Raw genomic sequence first — 5697 nt, 5'->3', positions numbered from 1 at the left:
GCTGTTTCGGATGTCATTTCAGAACGGAAGGGCCCGGAGGTTCCTGGAGGAGAGGTCAAGTCCTCTCCGCTGTAGAATGAGGCAGGTTGCATTGTGAGTGGTTGTGTGAAAGCATAAAATAGCGAGCATGAATCCACCTGCTATTCATCTTATTTGGATTCCATGAGGCCACCTGGTAGTACTAAATAGCCAGAACTCTAATTTTAGGAACTTTGTCATCTTAGCAATAGGATGACAGCAGCCATACAAGAGGTCCAGGCTAAATGCAAATCAGCCTATGCCCGTGTTGATTGAGTGCTTCAGCCCTCTACTGACTGGCTGAAGGAACAGATTGAGTTAGCTCAGCAGGCAGCTAGTGGCAAAAGAGAAAGCCACAGAGGTGCAGAGGCAGGGTCACTGCCCCCGTTGCACAAGTGCCCGCTTCACGGCCCATCAGCCAGCCTTCGGGGTGGGGAGGTAGGGGGTCTGGCCAGCCCGTGATGAGAGGGTTTGGAGGGGCAGCTGGAGCCACCGACCGGGAGCAGAGTCACGCTATTCAAGTCCTCAGCTCCGTTGCTGAGGCTGGGGCCTCATTAAGTGATACCCCTCCTCACCCCTAGAGAGAAGGCCAGACAACAAGTAATGCTTGTCTTCCCTTGGCAGAACAGCTCCACTCGGAGGCCCCTCCGCCTTCCTCCAAAGGCCAAAAGAAGGGCAGACGGAAGGAAGGAAGAAAGAAATGAAGCAAGGTGGGATGGATGAACGTGCAGAAGAATGTGGCTGCTGCTTTAAATGTACCACTGTTTAAGCTCCAAACACGGTAGCCAAGAGCTCGTGTTAAATGGTGAGTAAATGAAAAGGTCAGCGTGTCCAGGGACCCAATTACCCTCAGCCTGGTGCACAGGAAGGCCCAATTAATCCTCATTAGCTCGGCTTCGGTGGGGTTATATGTGAGTGGCTCCGGCCCCTCCAGCTCCAGCTCCAGCTCGGGTTGTGTTCCTGGGTCCAAAAGCCCTATTGTGAACCTTGTTTTCTCAAGGCTCAGACTCAGCTCTACACGCTCGCTCGTTTGACTCGAGAAAAAAAGAGACTGTGGCCCCGAGGTAGTGAAGTGTTCCTTCTAAATCTGTCTCGTTTTTCTCCAAAATAAGAATTCTCTCGACCACACAGATATTTCATGAATCAAGACGTACCATACCCCATCTCCCTTGCACACACTCACACATAGACTCTTCTGAATTCAAATGATCGGATTCTGAGTACGAAGTTGGACCATGTCAACACAGCCTAATTTAAATGCTTTAAACAGAATGAGTAGTGTAATTAAATTGCTTATGCCTCTTGAGTTTTATTGGTTTAACAACCTATTATAATAAGTATGCAGTCGTTAAGCTAAACAGACAATTTGGTGCTAACATTCTGTCACTGTAAGGTACGAGGACAGCGCTGACAGGACCAGACCTCTGTGAAGATGGAGACTTTGTCTTTTGCCAGTTTCATCCTCCTGTTCTGGTATCATTTCATGTCAGTTTGCTTTTCCCGTATCCCTTTTCACTTGGCGCCTCCGGATCCCCTTCTAGTTTTCTCTTCCCCAGAACCTTGTTCTCAGAATCTCAGATGGAGATCAGCTCATTCAGGCAGCACCGCCTCTGGCCCATGGCAGTGTGGTTTTTCCAAGTCTGATGCAGGGGCCACCTGCAGCTGGAACATGTGGGTGCCTGTAAACAAGTCACATTCCTGGGCTCCACCAACTGAATCACAATTTCTTGGAGTGGGAAATAAGAATAAGCATTTTCAATAAGTTTCCCAGGTAACCCCCTATGCGTGTGTGTGTACACATGCACACACACACATGCACACACACACGTCACTAAAATGAAGTAGTTAGTGTCCCAAGGGCTCAAAGAGAAGTTGGTGAATCCCAGAGACTTACAGATTCTAGGACGACACTCTTAGCATCGATCTAGGCTGGGACACATGTAAGGTGTTTGGATAATATGTGAGCTTATCAGATCCAGGCATCGATGGCTCCTTTGGCAGAAGGCCAGCAGAGAAATAGTGAAGTTTAAATGGCCGTATCACATCCTGCACAGGCCAGAAATGAAAGCTTGTATGGTAAGCGAGTAAAAAGAGGAAGGGATACTGGAAAGGGAGACAACCTCAGGAACGATGAGTGGGGAACAAGTTTATACTTGTGGATCTGATTGCCTACAACTTGTGAGCATGTATGTTATCCTGATGTCCCCAGGGTGGCAGGACTAATGGTCCTGAGCCACCTCTAATTTGAGTGTGGAATGACCAAGTGTGTGGGTCCCACTAGTTTCCTTTTCCCTGTACATAATGGCCATACAAAACAGGAGCTTAAATCTGGGGCTTCTCCTCTGACCCCCCCAGCACTCAAATGGATTCATTGCAGGAGCCTAGAGATGAAGGCTGTGTCATTTAGAAAGTGGACTCTCCATGGAGCACAGAGCGGCCTATTGTGGCTTCACCGGACATCACTGAGACATCTAAGGCAGGCTCCACCAAATTGTTAAAGTCCAAGGCTCCTTCTATCTTTCTGATCTGCCTTGCATAGAATGTAACCTCGTCCTGATGGTAGTTGTACCCTCACCTTCCCTCTGTATTCTGGGCAAAAGGAGGGAAACGGAAGCAACAAGAAGGGAAGGCACCACTTCTATCAGGAAAGCCAGAAGTTCCCTGCAAACCCAGAACCCTCTGCTTCTCACTGGTAAGATATCTGAGATGACCACCCCCAATCGCAAGAGGTTATGATAATTGTGACTTGCATTTTAAAAATTTAGAGCATTGTCTCCTTGGACAAAATTGGGATACTATTAGTAAAGAAGAAGAGACATTTGGATACTGGGTAGATAATCAGCAGTGAGTAACTAGGCCTAGAGATGGCTTATCTGGGGAAGACAATTCTTTTGTTGTACGTACCTGCTTGTCCTTGCAGTGCGGTGTGAGTAGCAGTGATGCTACGCACCTTCTCTCTTCACATGGTTCCCCAGCTTTTAATGTGCACCTCAAGCTTCTTGTGTCTTGTTTTAAGTCCATCCATCCAACCATCCATTCATTGAGACTGCACTCAGTGTCAGGCACAAAGCCCCACCCTATGGGTGTGATGGCGTGAGGCTGACTTCCACTCTGATGGAACTTACATGCCAGCAGAGGGAGGGAAAAACAAGAGCAGGTGAGTACAACACAGAGAGAGGAGTGCTGTTATAAGGGAAGTAAATGATGACACAGCAGGGCACACCCATGGCAGGGCATCCAATCCATTGAGGGATTAAGAAGGCTGTTCTCAGAGTAGTGAAGAAAGGTGGAGATCAGAATGCAAACTGTTGTGCACGTGTTCCAAAGGAAGGGACGTGGGGGAAGGATACCGGCCTTTTGAAAACTTTCAATGTTCGGAATGTCTGAAATCCAGGGTGCAAAACAAGGCAAAGCAATCAGGACCGAGGTATCCAGGGTCAGACCAGGAGGACCTTCTTGGGACAGCACAGGGAGCCGAGGGAGGGCTTGAAGCAGCTGTCAGAGATGGTCACAGAAGGTCATGTTGAAATCCCTCTCAATTCTTTAGCTCAGATAACCCCATTCTAAGTGGTTTTCCTTTTATTTGGTGAAACACCCGGGAGGAAAACAGACAAATTTTTTTGGTCTTTTATGGCAGTACTGTGTTGACTCAGCTTCCAAAATCTATGAATCAGAGAGGCTAGACCACACTGCTAGTGTGTTCACTGGCCTGTGACATCTAAAGCCATGTCACGAGCCACCCACTTGGGGCATAAACTGGGCACAGATCTGTGAGGCACTAATGAGTCCTCAACCTTGACAGCAAGCGAGCCCTTCCTCAGCCTGTCCCCCATCTCCCATGCGGGCCACCACCGGGCCCTCCCACAACTCAGCAGGCAATCCTGCTTCCAGCCAATGAAGACTCACCTTGGAATTAACCCAATTTCTCTTTTCATCGTAAGTGCAGACCCCAAAGAGAAATGTCAGCATACATTCAGGATTTATAACGTGTGATGGCTCAAGGATGGAAATCAGGGTGGTATTGGAAATCCTCAGATACTGAATTAAAATGTGTGAAAATTCAAGCAGAAGATCATCTGGAAATCTACTTTTCTGAGTTTCTTAGCAGGAAATGATGGAGAGAGAGGTGGGGGAAGGGAGGAAAGGGTGCGAGGACATAGAGAAGATATTTATTGGCCACTTCTTATTACGTAACCATCATCTTTACACATATTTCCAGGCCTCTATGTTACCGCTTCTCCAGTAGGCAAGTAGGCCAGAGTTCAGAAAGCTTCCATGAACTTGTAAAGGACGAAATCCCACACTCCCCACTTCACCAGCTCACCTGGTAAGAAAGACCTTAAAATGAAAACCCTAGCATGTGTGGACTCTAAGAACAAGGAGGAGGAAGACCTGGGGTCAATCTGAAGGTCTTTGTAATGGAAAAGCAGTTCACACAAAACTGAAGTCCACACAAATACCTGCGTACACGTGTTTATAGTAGCTTTATTCATAATTATCAAAAACTGGTAGCAACCAAGATGTCCTTGAATGGGTGAATGACTAAACCGTGGTACATCTGCACAGTGGAGTCCTATTCGGCAGTCAAAGACATGAGCTATCAAGCCACCAAAAGGCACAGAAGCACCTTGAGTGCCTACTACTAACTGAAAGAAGCTGATCTCTAAAGGCTACGTTCTATATGATTTTCACATATATGACATACTGGAAAAGGCGAAACCATAAAGACAGTAAAAAGATCAGTGGTTGTTAGGGGCTGGGGAGAGGGACGGATAGACGGGGCCTGGGAGGTTTTCAGGGCTGAAGCTGGGTGGATGATGCTGTAATGGTGGACACCCGGCCGTATGCACTCGCCAAGAGCCATGGGTCGTGCAACATGGAGAGCGAACCCTGGTGTAGTATGTCGGTAGTGGTTCATCAGTTGTAACGAATGTACCCCACTAATGCAACATTTAATAATAAAAGAAACTTGGAGTGGAAGCAGGCATGTAAAGGAACTCTGTACTTTCCACACAATTTTTCTGAAAACCTAAAACCGGTCTGAATGAGGAAACCTATTAAAAGGAGTCTCTGGGGGTGCCTGGGTGGCTCAGTCGGTTAAGCGTCCGACTTCGGCTCAGGTCATGATCTCGCGGTCTGTGGGTTCGAGCCCCGCGTCGGGCTCTGTGCTGACAGCTCAGAGCCTGGAGCCTGTTTCAGATTCTATGTCTCCCTCTTCCTCTGACCCTCCCCTGTTCATGCTCTCTCTCTCTGTCTGTCTCAAAAATAAATAAATGTTAAAAAAAAAAATTAAAAAAAAAAAAAAAGGAGTCTCTGGCATGAGTTTTTCCCAGAAGGAAGACACAGAAGCTTTAGATGCTCGTGATAGACCTAGCAGAGGTGGGGGATTCACAGGGCAGAGGGGACTGTTTCATGGAGATGCATCCATTCCGTGGTAGATTCAGTTGACCCCTGCCCAGCACTGCTTCCTCGGGACAGTCTATGAGTTACACGCAGAATCTGGAGGTGGGCTCTCCCCTCAGATTTGGGGGTGGGCTGACTAATGCGTGACTAGGAATTTTCAAGGAGATGTGATCCTGATAGTTAAGGCCCATCGGACAAACAAGTAGCCCTGTCATCATAGACTGTAGCATTTCGAGTGAGGTGACTCATGCTCACATCAGACTCTTCAGATGCCTG

At 47.7% G+C, this 5697-nt stretch overlaps 1 long non-coding RNA gene across 1 annotated transcript; it reads right to left on the bottom strand.

The window, feature by feature from the left end:
- Nucleotides 1-1307: 1307 nt before the first annotated feature.
- LOC131508430 (uncharacterized) lies at nucleotides 1308-3174 on the bottom strand. Its single transcript, XR_009260009.1, has 3 exons — nucleotides 2923-3174; nucleotides 1913-2064; nucleotides 1308-1697 (listed from the first exon to the last, which is right to left on the bottom strand). It is a non-coding gene; the product is annotated as an uncharacterized LOC131508430 (long non-coding RNA).
- Nucleotides 3175-5697: the final 2523 nt, after the last annotated feature.

The sequence above is a fragment of the Neofelis nebulosa genome, chromosome 4 (genome assembly GCF_028018385.1).
Source record: "Neofelis nebulosa isolate mNeoNeb1 chromosome 4, mNeoNeb1.pri, whole genome shotgun sequence".
NCBI classification, from domain to species: domain Eukaryota; kingdom Metazoa; phylum Chordata; class Mammalia; order Carnivora; family Felidae; genus Neofelis; species Neofelis nebulosa.
Note: the sequence above shows the minus strand (reverse complement) of the source record. Positions and strands in the feature narration are given on the sequence as shown.